This window comes from Podarcis gaigeae, assembly GCF_964106915.1.
Source record: "Podarcis gaigeae genome assembly, chromosome: 12".
Lineage (NCBI taxonomy): Eukaryota > Metazoa > Chordata > Lepidosauria > Squamata > Lacertidae > Podarcis > Podarcis gaigeae.
The window spans coordinates 29,354,694-29,369,693 of NC_139688.1; positions in this window are offsets into that span (position 1 = coordinate 29,354,694).

Consider the following 15,000-nt stretch of genomic DNA (forward strand, 5'->3'; position numbering starts at 1 on the left):
ATGTACTTTGGTCAAGGTAACAAAACTAAATGAGCTCCCCTATTTCTCCCTTATCTGAATATAATTGAATATGGTTAGTCACAATTGACTAATTTGTAGAAAAGAGATTTAAATCACCCCCGAATCATTACATTACCTCCTAACAGGGAGACAATCTTTCTAACACGCCATTCTCCATTCTCCTATGATGAGAACCCAGAAGGCTGAATTTCCAATTAGCAATGAAAGGGTCAACTCACGCTATTGTATATATAATGGCTGGAAATGGAAATAATCCAAGTGTGAAGTGAAGAGTCATATTTCAACAGAAAGTATCTTTCATCTGCAATCCACTCTCCCATTTCTTCCAAAGCAGCTTGTCTCTTCAACGGCTTTAATAAAACTATTCAGCAACAAATGGGTTGTGAATTGCAGATCATTTAGTGAAACACATTGCTAATCAATGTAAGAGAGTCTCGGACTGTTTGAACAGCTCTCCTTGAGTGACACCAGGGGAGGCGGGTCCATTAGGGCAAATGGGGCACTGCTCTGCCAGCCTCAGTCTGACCTCAGCCAGCCCCATCTGCTTGCCTTCTGAAAGGTCCCAGGGGTGATGTTGCCTGCCAACTTCGATGTCGCCCTTGTAGAACTCCACAGGAGGGAGAAGGGGACAGAACTCGAATTACCTGGCTTTCCCTGTCATTGGCCTCTGGCACCACCTACTGTCGGGCTCCCTGGCTTCTACCCTACCAGCATGGAGTAACATCCTAGGTGACCAGCAGTCAGAACCATTTTTGTTTCTTAGTCCTTTGATCATAGGTCTGGTTCTGAGTGGAACTGCTGGGTGGGGAATGTGGGAACAGGATGCAGACAGTCTATAGCAGGGGTCAGCAAACTTTTTCTGCATGGGGCCGGTTCACCGTCCCTCAGACCTTGTGGTCTGACTATATTTTGAAAAAAGAAGAACGAATTCCTATGTCCCACAAATAACCCAGAGATGCATTTTAAATAAAAGGACACATTCTACTCATGTAAAAACATGCTGATTCCCGGACCGTCCATGGGCTAGATTTAAAAGGTGATTGGGCCGGATCCAGTCCCCGGTCCTTATTTGCCTACCCATGGTCTATAGCTTAAGAACAAAACGCTGCATGCTGTACATATAAAAGTGTTAATAATAATAATAATAATAATAATAATAATAATAATAATATTTATATGCTGCCCATCTGGCTGGGTTGCCCCAGGGTGGCAGTGGAAACAACCCCCATTGCAGGTTACCAGGACCAGATAAGCACTGGCGAAGGAAGGGAGTGCAGTGGGTGCGTCCTGCCCTGGGGGTCATCCCTGAGGGGGGTGACATCGTTGTCCCGCCCCCCTGGGACGCTAGTCCTGCCCCCGGGTGCACAGCATGTGCGCCACTCTGGGTGCTGGAGTGGCTAGCTCTGCCTCTGCGGATAAGTCAAGGAAAAGTCCTTACCATCTGCTTTTTATTCACTATTTAGAGAGAGAGGCTTGGAATGTAACCTCTTGGAATAATGGCGTTGTCCTGAGTGACTCTCCACCCCCTCCCACTTTCTCATTTGTCAACTTCTCCCCTATGGGTGGCGCTGAGGGCCTTTTGCCTCTGAGCCCTTTGTTCTCCTACTTTCAAGGTTCACTGGGTTCTGGGGGGGGGGGGTCTTGAATGCTTTCTAAAGACACTGTGTCCATCAGCTGTCATCCTCCTGGTGATTCTTCTTCTTCTTCCTCCGCCTCCTCTCCCATTATTACCCAGCTTTCCCCCTCATCTGCCTCTGAGCTGTGATCTCCCTCAAACCCCCTGTTGTAATTCTGAACTGTCTTCTTCTCTGGAAGGGTCAGGTTGGGGAGACAGTCTCCACCATTCCTCCTCTGACAGCCAACCACTCTTGGTGGCTTCCAACAGAGTATACAAAAACACAACAGCAATAAGAGGAAAATATAAAAAATTAAGGATAAGATAATAATAATAATAATAATAATAATAATAATAATAATAATAATAATATATTTATACCCCACCCATCTGGCTGAGTTACCTCAGCCACTCTGGGCGGCCCCCAATCGAGTGTTAAAAACAATACAACATTAAATATTAAAACTTCCCTAAACATGCTAAAATATGTTGTTGTTTTTTTATTTAAAAAATGTAATTTGGAAATGTGTGTAATATTGAGCTGCAAATAAGGCTGGGTAGTAAAGCATTGTGGCAGTAGGGTGGGAAGTCAACTGTAAAATTTGTACTAAATTCGAATTAATTTGATGTTAATTCATTTTATAAAAATGGGAAAAGCAATAAAAAATAAATGGCAAAACAACACACCAGCATATATTAGGTACAAGCTCCCCAACTTCCTTTGCATCTGATCACCCCCAAGACTGCCTTCCAGATGTCAGACTACAACTCCTATCATCCTTAGCCATTGGCCAAGCTGGCTGGTGGTGATGGGGTTTGCAGTCCAGCAGCATCCAAAAGGCACCATGTTGGTTACCCTTGGTTTAGTGGAACATCTGGATGTGGCCAGTGTAATCCAAGGATAGCCACCCTGATACCCTCCAAATGATGTTGAACTTCAACCACCCACCATCCCTGATCACCAGCAGTTATGGATGAGGATGAAGAGAGCTGCAAATCCACCTGGAGGACCACACCTGGAGGTCCTCAGCCTTGCTTTAGTGGGGATAGAACCCTTTCCAGAACAGATTGGACACCTCCTATTGACCTTATCCCTCCATCTTGCTGGAATTGAGCTTCAGTGTTTTGGGCCTTCACCCACCTCTCCTAGATACAGGCATATAAGCAACACGTCGTACTTAAACAACATTTTGTAAATGTTCATACTTTATCAAGGGAGTCAGCAGAATCGCATACGTGCGGCAAATAAAGTTGAACGATCCTATTGATTCTGATCTATTCAGCATGGTTTGGGAAACTTCTTGAAAGCAGATTGTTCTTCAAAAACTGAAGGCTACAACCCAACCCACCCCCCTTTAAACGATTTTGCAAGAGACACATAATTTTTATTCATTTTAGCATGTTTCCAAGGAGTTAGACCATTTAAATACACTGGGGAGGTTGAGGCCTCCATATTTATAAATCATCCTGTCAGAATTCTTTTCTGCCGCTGAACAATACTGATCATCCATGATGTTCGGTATTGTGCTGAAATCTATAATTGGGTGATTGAAGCACACTGAGATTCCCCACCCCCCACCCCTCCGAGGGTGTCAGTTTTTCTAAGTATTTGTGAACACCGGTAAGGAGAACACTAGAGGAATGACAGGCGGAGATTGATCCTGCCAACAATGCCAATATCGTCTTTCGCTAAGGATAGAGTGTCATTTTATCTCTGTGAAAGGCAACTTCCGCGCCTCTCACAGAAGAAACTGAATGTGGTGGGGCTTTTGCTTTATGCATCTTTTCACCTAGCCCCAAAGGAAAGGTAACCATTATCTTTAAAATGAATCACAGACCTTAAAAGGACATCTTGAGGAAGAAACAAAAAGGCATGAACAGGCTGAAAATTGGGTGAGATATTCTTTAAGAAAATTTAAAAATGCACTCTACTGTCCTGTGCCAAAAAGTATATCCATTTGAGATATGATTTTTTTTTTGATGGATCTATTTGCAAGGGGTGGGAAAGAGAACTATTTGGCTGCTGGAAAATGGCATTCTCTCTCTCTCTCTCTCTCTCTTTAAAGATGTTTGAGCATGTCTGTCATAACAAAGCAGTGCCCTAAATTGTGGAGCCTTTCCTATTTTTACAATTTGTTGAGTGGCTGTACAACACACATTGATATAATTCCCTTTCATTTCTGACACCCTTATGTCATCTTTATAGCTAGGCACTGACAGCGTTTCATCTTGACATCATTATATTACCTCGGTGAGGTTTTTTTGTGCACTGAGAATCCCAGGAGTGTGTTGTGATAGTAATACAGAAAGCACCAGTTGAAAAACATGGGCAATCATGATTACAGAACAAAATGTTGCAGAAATTAATGGTTCCCACATACTCAGTTTTCTGGAGTAGTACAGACAACTTCTGAAACAACAACAACAACAACAACAATTACTATTGACCACTGGCAGTCAGGGTCACACTGGAAACATAACGTTGCATGCTACCCCAGTCTCTGAGCGGTGCAACATTTCAGAGGTCTGTGTTTCCTTTGGGAATGGTGCAGTGGAGACTGTGGTGTCTTTATAATATATAGTTTATTTACACATATATACAACCTGTTAGAAGTGTTATGTTAACACCCCCATAGCAGCAGCCTTGGAGTCAATCAGAAATTAAACATATCTCTCTCTCTCTCTCTCTCTCTCTCTCTTTCTCTTTCTCTTTCTTCCTGGCTTGCTGCTTTGCTTCTAGCCATAGGAGCCAGAAAGTTGAATCATTTTATAAAACCTAAATCTGGGATTACTGCCAGGTGTTTGCTCTTGAGTCATCATACATTTCGACCTTCACCGAAATGGGTTAGATATATTATAAATACAATTATATACTGTATATTGGGAAAGCTATAACATTCTTTGAGATATGATCATGGGGAAAAATAATAATAAGAAACCCCTTCGACTTTCAAGCGTTCAGTTAAATTGCTTTAAAAACACACTTTAAATCATAACTTCTCAATAATCTTGATTAAAATGATGGCCATAAATTATTTTTCAAGGAAGTCTCATGGCAGTTCTATGACAGAGAGCTTTCCCCTTGACATTTCTTTTGGTTGTAATTGTTACTAATGGCAGTTTCTGGGCCATTATATTATATGATAGGTGGCTCAGTATTTGTTAAAATGAAGGACCATTTCAATTATTTGCGTCACTCTCATATGAGTCACTTGGGACGTTTCCTGGTGACTAGGAAAAACCTCCACATGCTCTATTTTGACTAAAGGGTGCCTCTGCCAGTGTTTTGTGAGGAGGCTCAAGAGCATACCAGAACTTAGTTTTGTGGACCCAAGCTCTGTGTCACCCTAGCACAACAAATCTACTTAAAAACAAAAGCTTGGCCTTGTTACGGTTTTCAAACTGACAGAAAAACACATCAATGTCCAAATGACTAATGGGAAGGTCTGTGGGGTGTAATGGTTAGACTGTGACCTTGGGCCAGCCTCTGCCTCTTAGTCTGATCTACCTTACAGGGTTGTTGTGGAGATTAAATGAGGAATGGGGAAATCATGTAGCTTTTTGGAGAAAAAGTTGGGATAATAATGCAATTATTAATAAGAATAAGGAGGAGGAGGAGGAAGAGGAGGAGGAGAAAGAATTGCTGAATGGCTGCCCTGTGAACAAATCGGAGCGGATGCACAACAAAAACCAGGTATTATCTAACCACTGCATAAGCTTTGTGCACACAATGAGTGTTGACTAAACAGGCCATCTGGCAGAACTATAAGAGTCTCCTGAGAGTAACCCCCCCCCCCCCATTGGATTTTGTGAAGCAGGAAAACCTAGATATGCTAAGAGAAGAATACAGAAGATTCTGGCAGAAATCTTTATAGCAGGAGCTGAGTGTGCATCTAACAGTACTCGTACATTTACTAACGGTAGCTGCAATCCATGCTGGGGTGGAATCCATCACCCCATCTCATTTCTTTTCAATCCATTGTCATTGAAATATATTTCCAAGGGTCTACGTGGCCTTTGGAATTGCTGCCTATACGTGGAGGAGTCAGCATCAGGGGCATAGGAAGGGGTGGGGGTGCGGTCCGCCCCAGGTGTCATCCCTGAGGGGGTGACAAAATAGCACACTACGGGAGCAGCACTTACCGTGGGGCCTGACCTGCAGCAAGCCTGAGCCACGCGTCTCTCCTGGGAGTGATGCGGTGGCTTTGGGCCCCGCGCTGCCAGAAATGGCAGCGTGGGGCCTGCGTCTGCCAGGCAGATTTTGTTGGCAGCTCGCCACAGCACCCCCCTGGGCGGATCACCGCAGTGCCCCCATGGGTGGCTCACCCTGCCCCTGCCGCTCCAGGTGCTGGAGCAGCTAGCTACACCCCTTGGTAGCCATGTTTTACCCTTTTGTCTGACGTGTACAGAAATGGTAGGGCAGCAGGGCAAAAGAAATGTACTGTGTAATGTTTCTCTCATAAGGCAACATGATTTTACTGTACAAAACCGTAAATACCAAACAGAAGAAGAAGAGTTTGGATTTGATATCCCGCTTTATCACTACCCAGGGACGCAGGTGGCGCTGTGGGTTAAAGCCTCAGTGCCTAGGACTTGCCGATCGAAAGGTCGGCGGTTCGAATCCCTGCGGCGGGGTGCGCTCCCGCTGCTCGGTCCCAGCGCCTGCCAACCTAGCAGTTCGAAAGCACCTCCGGGTGCAAGGAGATAAATAGGGACCGCTTACCAGCGGGAAGGTAAACGGCGTTTCCGTGTGCAGCTCTGGCTCGCCAGAGCAGCGATGTCATGCTGGCCACGTGACCCGGAAGTGTCTCCGGACAGCGCTGGCCCCTGGCCTCTTGAGTGAGATGGGCGCACAACCCCAGAGTCTGTCAAGACTGGCCCGTACGGGCAGGGGTACCTTTACCTTTACCTTTTTTTATCACTACCCAAAGGAGTCTCAAAGCGGCTAACATTCTCCTTTCCCCTCCTCCCCCACAACAAACACTCTGTGAGGTGAGTGGGGCTGAGAGACTTCAGAGAAGGTCACCCAGCAGCTGCATGTGGAGGAGCAGGGAAGCGAACCCGATTCACCAGATTACGAGTCTGCCGCTCTGAACCACTACACCACACATAAGCAACATGGTGGCCTCTGCTGGGCCAAGTGTCAACATGACCTGTCTCCTTATGGTTCATAGTTTTGTGTAAATGGTAGGATCGTCATAGGGCAGGGATCTGGCCCTCTTGATGCAGACCCTCCTTCTATGGCATATAACCCCCACCCAAGAGCAACAGTACACAGTATAAAACCCATTAGGATCAGCTGACAGCTATAGGAACCTAGGAAGCTGCCTTATACCGAGTCAGACCATTGGTCCATCTAGCTCAGTATTGTCCTCCATGCTTTCAAGTGTGTGGGGGGCATTCCCAGCCTTACCTGGAGATGCCAGGGATTGAACCTGAGACCTTCTGCATTCAAAGCAGATGCTCTATCACTGAACAATAACCCCTGCCCACCGTAGTATAAGGAGTTAGCAAAGGATGGTGCAAATATATTCCCTATGCCTGGCCCTGCACGTGAGGGTCCCTTCAGCCTCAGGCTTGGAACAGAACAGGAAATCCTGTTTGTAGCGGCAACAGCACAAACAGCTGGGAAAATGTGAATCCCTTCAAAGACGCTGAACACTCTGATTCCTTTACCAACTGCCTTCTGAAATCTGCAGGAATGTGTGCATGCATGTACTCATTTGTGGGGGAGGGGAGAGGAACATAGCCTCTTGATATTTTAGTGTTGAATGGCTGTATTGTATGTCAGAGGATTGAATAAGCCTTCGCGGCCTGTCATATTCCAGAAATGTGGAAGGTTTTTTGGTTTTTTGGAAAGAACAAAAGTTAGGGGATAGGAATTCTCTCATGAAATACATGCCAGGCATGCCATGTGTTCAAAGACATCTGAAAGGATGAATGGTTTTTCCTTCCCCAATGTTCTGCAAAGAGTAGCACCAGGCAGGCAGCTGCTCATAGCCATTGTCCTGGAAACACAGAGTGGTACCCGAACAGAGGCAGATACACACTTGGATTCACACCATTACAAATTTTTCAGCAACTCTGGGGAAAAAGGATGGAAACAGATGCAGTCGTACCTTGGAAGTCAAACAGCTTACAGTAAGTTCCCTAACGTTTTGGCTCCTGAATGTTGTAAAGTGACTGTCCCAGTTTGTGAACTATTTTTGGAAGCTGAACATCCAGCGGGGCTTCTGCGGCTTCTGATTGGCTTTGGTTTTCAAGCCCCGCTTTGGTTTTCAAACATTTTGGAAGTTGAATGGACTTCCAGAATGGATTCCGTTTGACTTCTAAGGTACGAATGTATTACAAATGATATGTGGCTGACTGAGGCCCAAATGAGATGCATGAAGTCACAGTACTCAAGAGTTCCCCCAGCACCTAAAAAATGGCAGCCAATGAACTCGAGCAAGGGGGTGGGGCAACTCTGGAGGACAATGATATCATGCATCTGATGTGTTATGTACTGAGTTGAATAGGATCCAAAAGGCAGCAGTCTGATTGGTCCTAGAACAATAGGATTCAGAATGCAGCAGTCTGATTGGTCCGCAGAAACCGCGAAATCCAGCTCCAGGTGGAAGTGAATCCGCAACCTGATTGGCCTATAGGAGAATCCCGGAATTAGCCAATCAGGTGGGGCCTATTGTGTAACTAAGGTATATAAAGCAGACATTCTGGGGGAACTTCCATTCCTCACTACTATGAGCTGAATAAAGAGCGTGAAATCCACACTCGACTCCGAGTGTATTTTATGACGTGATGTACTGTGGCAGGACATGGGCCATTCAGTGTGGAATGTGGAAGTCTCAAGGCTAAGTCCCCTTGCAGCCATGAAACTCACTGGATTGCCCTGGAAAAATCCATTGCCTGACCTATCAGATGGCGACAGCCGATGTAGTGGAGAAAGAAATAATCTCTTTCTGATGTTCTGGCTGTGAGTGCCGTTCTTCTATGGCACCACCACGGTACCACCCACTCAGAGAAGGGAGGCTTGGGTGAGTAGGGCCTCTGATGTTTGCAGAAGTACAAAAATAGCATTGGGGGGTAACCGTAAAGGGAGAGGCGAAGAAAACAACACAGCACAATAACGGCGGAGTGTGTGCAGTGGCCACAGAATGGTGTGTGTGAATGGGATGGAGTCTTGGGCAGGGATCACTCCTCACTGTAACATTTTGTTGCAGGTTCCAATGGTAAAATCCGAAGGGCCACTCCGTGCACTGAGGAATGCAAAAGAAACATGGCAGAATTATAGCAGAACTACAGAATCCACAGCTGGGAAATACCTTTATTGATTCCACGAGGTCACTTTGTAGATTGCAGGCTGACGGAGGACCTCACAAATGCTGTGGATATCAGGCCACACATTTAAGGATTCTAGGACAAAGAAACAGTGAGCCCTCTCCATCTCTGTGAAATTAAAGCCTAGTTTGTAAACCAGATTTGTCCCAAACTTTAAAAGCAAACACACATGCTCCAGAGAGATGAAGCAAAGACAAACACAACAGTCTTTAATTTAGCGAAGGACCCTGAGTGAGAGGCAGGGAAGCAAAGATCTCCCAGGGTGAGGGACAGGAAGAAAAAAGGAAAGAGCCCAGGTGAGTTCTGGGAGGGTCTGCCATTTTCTGTGGGTGGCCAGGATAGCCAGCTACCTTTGAGAGAAGATACAGTGGTACCTCAGGTTACATACGCTTCAGGTTACAGACTCCGCTAACCCATAAATAGTGCTTCAGGTTAAGAACTTTGCTTCAGGATAAGAACAGAAATCGTGCTCCTGCGGCGCAGCAGCCGCAGGTGGTCCCATTAGCTAAAGTGGTGCTTCAGGTTAAGAACAGTTTCAGGTTAAGAACGGACCTCCAGAATGAATTAAGTACTTAACCCGAGGTACCACAGTACTGTATTTGTGTGCTGCCTTTTGATACCAGGTTTCTGATCTTTGTTTTTATTTTGATTGCGTATTTTGTGTTTTTATGCTGTGATTTTATCCCGTGAACTACTCTGAGACCTGCGGGTATAGGGCAGTAAACAAATTTAATAAACAAAAACAACAATTTTCTCTTCTTTTTATGCTGCTGTTTTACAAGAATTTCTATTTTATTATGTATTCCTTGTTATATTTATATGCTAGTTTTGATTCCTATGATGTAGAGGTATTATGACATTTGTGTTGTTTGTTGTAAACTGCCCCGTGGCCTTCTGATGAAGAGCAATATCTATTTAATCGATGATGACAACAACAATTTCCTCTTAAAAGTACTAAACCTTCCATCTAGAGGCCAAGCAAGAAAAGTTTCCTTGGCTTTTCTAGGAAATGTGTTTCTAAAGGTCTGGATTCAGAAGCCAGTGAACATCCTCTTATTCAATGGTGGTGTTCAAGCTATTTTTGAACGTTTCAGCATGGTTTTGCTTTGATTCTCCTGAGGTTATATGGGCGGTTACAATACTGGCAGAATTACACAAATACTGTGTTCACAGCTCAGCAATCTTTGGATCCACATTTGGAGTTCAAGGTGGGTGGCATGTCAGTAAATGCCAATAAAGAGGCTACAGCGAGGTTGTTGCAGCGACTTGGTGACTCAGAACAGACCCTATGCAAACTTTGAATTAAAGGGCCAGAAGTCTTTTTCTAATTACTTTTTTAAAAAGCAAAGAAGCAGCAGCAGCATTAAGCAAATCTCAGTCAAAATGAAATTATTTTCTCAATGGTTATCCTTGATAGCTTTGCTCTCCCTCCTGGTTGGAGGCAGAAAAGCTTCTGAATAGCAGTTGCTGGAAAACCACAGGAGGAGATGGTGTTCCTGTGCTCACATTCTGCTTGCGGGTTTCCTAGTGGCATTTGGTTGGCCAGCATAAGAACAGGATGCTGGGTTAGATGGGTCATTGGCCTGATCCAGCAAACTCTGTTGATGGCAGGGTGGCAGGGGTTACTGAGAGGCGTAAAGAGAGGCAGCAGAGGGCTCAGTGCAGTCGCAAGCAAGCCCCTCTTGTTGTAAGATGTGATCTCTGCGTGTGTTACAATGCAGGTGCGGGTGGCGCTGTGGTCTAAACCACTGAGCCTCTTGGGCTTGCCAATGAGAAGGTCAGTGGTTCGAATCCCCTTGACGGGGTGAGCTCCAATTGCTCTGTCCCAGCTTCTGCCAACCTAGCAGTTTGAAAGCCTACCAGTGCTAGTAGATAAATAGGTACCACCGCGGTAGGAAGGTAAATGGCGTTTCCATGCACTCTGGCTTCCATCATGGTGCTCTGTTGAGCCAGAAGCGGTTTAGTCATGCTGGCCACATGACCTGGAAAGCAGTCTGTGGACAAATGCCGGCTCCCTCATCCAGAAAGCGAGATGAGCACCACAACCCCATAGTCGCCTTTGACTGGACTTAACCATCCAGGGGTATTTTACCTTTTTATTTTTACAATGCAGATATGTTACAATCTGCATTGTCTTTCATACAGACTTTTAAAACAAAATAATTGAGACGTCTTAAAGTTAACCACCCTACCTGACAGTATGTATATCTTTGTAACTTCCTTGCCTGTATCCTGAGAAATTTCCCTGTTATTGTAGTAATCGTGATAAATGAGTGCAATATTCTACAGTTCTAGTGCTACAAAGAACTTACGAGACCACACAAAAGAACTCTATGAAAATTTTGCTTTTATAAATTTCTATTTATTCCCCCCCCCCCCCGATAATGACCTACCATATATGAATGGATACTGGAAGCATTCCTAGGGTAAAAGGGTAGATATAAGCCCCCCCCCTTTATGAAGAAAACATGTAGCAGAATGTAATGGTATATAATCCCAGTTTCAGGGACCTGTTTCTATAAGTAGTCTTGCATCTTTTAATTCTATCCATGTTTAATTGGTGTTTTTTCTTAAATGATGGCTTTTCCTATGTTTTCCTTATTTTTAATTTGTAAGCCACCTTGAGTCCCTGTCAGGGGAAAATGTGGGTTATAAATAAATAAAGAAAATCTCCCTCCATGCAGACTGAAGGTGTAAATAAGGGAATAAACCATAGTTCTTCAAGTTATGACGGTCTCCATCGTGCCTCAATTCTCCAAAGGAACACAGATCCTGGGCGAGTGCCTGGATCTCCCTGGGATCTTGCTATTGCTTGGCAGTGAATGGGGGGGGTGGGACCCAACTTTTGTAACACGATGTTACTCACCTGGTAGGTGAAGGCGTCAGCAGCAGTACAATAAGGCCTTGATGGTATTTATTTCAGTGGCTCTCACATTTGTGTGTGTTTCCTGGTTGCTAAAAGTTGAACCATTATGACTTATCTGTGATATATATATCTATATCCTGAACTTCTTCAACCCTCCTGTCATTTGTCTAGTTGCCAAAACTGAAGCAAGCCACACAGAGTGGTAAGGAAAATACAAAAATCTGGAAAGGAGGGGAAAGTAAACAAAATAATATTACGGTGTATTTACTCAGAGCAGCGACCATGCCAAGGAAACCACACAACTTGCACTTATGCATGTCTTATATGAGCAGAAGTTTAATTAAAACGAGAAGCCGGGCAGCGAGCTTTCTTTTAATTTTACTTTAAATGCATGTAACTGTTTTGTTCAATTTCCCTCTGGAGTAACATAAAGTTGATCTTTAATCTTAAAGCTAGGGATGCAAGCTGTAATTGGTTGCATAGGGAGATTAACCAACCACAGCTGCAATTCTGAGGATGCTGAGCTGGGAGAAAGTCCCATTTAACACAGTAGGACTTACTTCTGAGTAAAAATGCACAGGACAACGCCGTAAGGCTGCATTCATAGAAACAGAGGAAGCTGCCTTATCCCAAGTCAGATCACTGATCCAGCTGGCTCAGTACTGTCAAATACTGACTAGCGGTGACTCTCCAATGTTTCAGGTCAGGAGTCTTTCCTAGAGACGTGAGGAATTGAATCTGAGACCTTCTGCATGCCAAGCATATGCTCTCTTACTGAACTGGCCCTTCCTGCCTCTCCACCCCAGTGCTGGATTTACATATAAGCTAAACAAGCTATAGCTTAGGGTCCCACATTCTTGGGCCCACACACAAAAAATAAAATAAAGGGGTGAAAACTGGATGTACATTTCAAAAATATAAGATGAAAAACAAATAAAATAAAACCTACATACAGCAACAGTGTTTTGTGTTGTGTAGGCTCCTATGGTGTAAGTAATGGGCCCCGCCTGGTAGCCTGCTCCCTAAAATATCACTGGTTTGCTCATTTCTATATATAGGGTGCCTACATCTTGCATGGACTGGTTGCATGGCAACTTGTGCAAATGGCTTTAGATACCTATTAGGTCCATAAATATAGCATATATTCAACACAAAAAACAGAGACAATTTGTTGTTGACAAAGGACAGCTGGACGTATAAAGGGCCCCATTACTTTCAGTACCCAAATTCAGTACCCAAATTCAGCCCTTCCCTCCAGCTGTTTTGGGACTACAACTCCCATCATCCCTAGCTAACAGGACCAGTGGTCAGGGATGATGGGAGTTGTAGTCCCAAAAGAACTGGAGGACTGAGTTTGGGGATATCTGCTTAGGGCCTCATCAAACCTAAATCCAGCCCTGCCCACCCCTTTCTAAATACATTCCACACTAAGTGGAGATTCACTTTCAGGGAAATGTGCATTAGACTGTGCTGCAAAGGTCGAGATGATTTCAAAGGGTTAATTTTAATCTGTGGGGAAGAGAAGATAAAGGCACATTTGAGGGCAACCTCATTTTTTGAGGTTATGCTGCTTCTGGTGTGTTACTGCAGCTACACAGCCCTCACAATACAGCATGCAACTAAAGACACTCCAGCTAAAAAGACATTTGAGTGGTTAAAAAAACCCTAAGGTTCCAGGATCATAAGGAAGAATGATCAACTGGGCTTCCAGATGGAGGCTTAGTACTATCAATGCGTAGTTCAGATATCACAAAAGAGTTTTTGGCCACAGATTTTTTAAAAATTACCATTTTTAATTAATATTTTATTAAGAAAGTTTCATTTATAAGTAGAGTGAGAAGAAAGAAAGAAAAGAGTGAATGAGAAAGAAAAACCCCCAATACTTTTACCTTACTTAATATACAGATACACATATTCCTATTATCCTAATATACATATACTTTTCAATAACCTAATATATTCTGGGCCAAGTCATTCCAGATAGCACTGTCTTTACCCAAAGAAAGCCTGGATCTATAAGTTGTCCGTTCATATGTTGCCAGTGTTGTCATGATGTCAAGCCATTGATTTTAAGGCGAATCGTATCTCTGTTCTTCCGGTTATAGAATTCTAAAAAATTATTGGGTTTCCTCCAGAAAGGATAAATCTGGTTAATGTGGGGGGCAGGGACATGGAATGGCAGTTTGATGCCAATGACGTTGTGTGTCTGGCGCAAAAGTACAGTGGTACCTCAGGTTACAGACGCTTCAGGTTACAGACTCCGCTAACCCAGAAATAGTACCTCAGGTTAAGAACTTTGCTTCAGGATGAGAACAGAAATCGCGTGGCGGTGGTGTGGCGGCAGCGGGAGGCCCCATTAGCTAAAGTGGTACCTCAGGTTAAGAACAGTTTCAGGTTAAGAACGGACCTCGAGGATGAATTAAGTTCTTAACCCAAGGTACCACTGTATAATGTACATGCATGAACAGTACCAATCCTGCACTATATCTTGAAGCACTGATGTCACTGGGAGAGCTATGATGTCAGAGGGGAGAGCTGGTCTGGAGGGCTGCATTTGGCCTCCAAGTCTGAGTTTCCCTATCCCTGCTCTAGGGTGGCCAAGAAATGTTGTTTAAGACAGAGCTATATGCGGGTGGCGCTGTGGGTAAAAGCCTCAGCGCCTAGGACTTGCCGATCGAAAGGTCAGCGGTTTGAATCCCCACGGCGGGGGGCGCTCCTGTCGCTCGGTCCCAGCGCCTGCCAACCTAGCATTTCGAAAGCACCCCTAAGTGCAAGTAGATAAATAGGTACTGCTTTATAGCGGGAAGGTAAACGGCGTTTCCATGTGCTGTGCTGGCTCGCCAGATGCAGCTTGTCACGCTGGCCACGTGACCCGGAAGTGTCTTCAGACAGCGCTGGCCCCCAGCCTCTAGAGTGAGATGAGTGCACAACCCTAGAGTCTGTCAAGACTGGCCCGTACGGGCAGGGGTACCTTTACCTTTACCTATATGCAGGCTGCAATCTGGGATGAACTGAAAGGAAGCAAAACGGAACTCTTTCTTGACAATAGGATCACCAGGTTTTGTAAATGTTGTTCTAAAGGCACTGCACTATGATCTATGGCCAGCACCCAAAAAACCAAAAAAAGCACACTGCATGCTCCAGGAGGCCCTTCCATGTA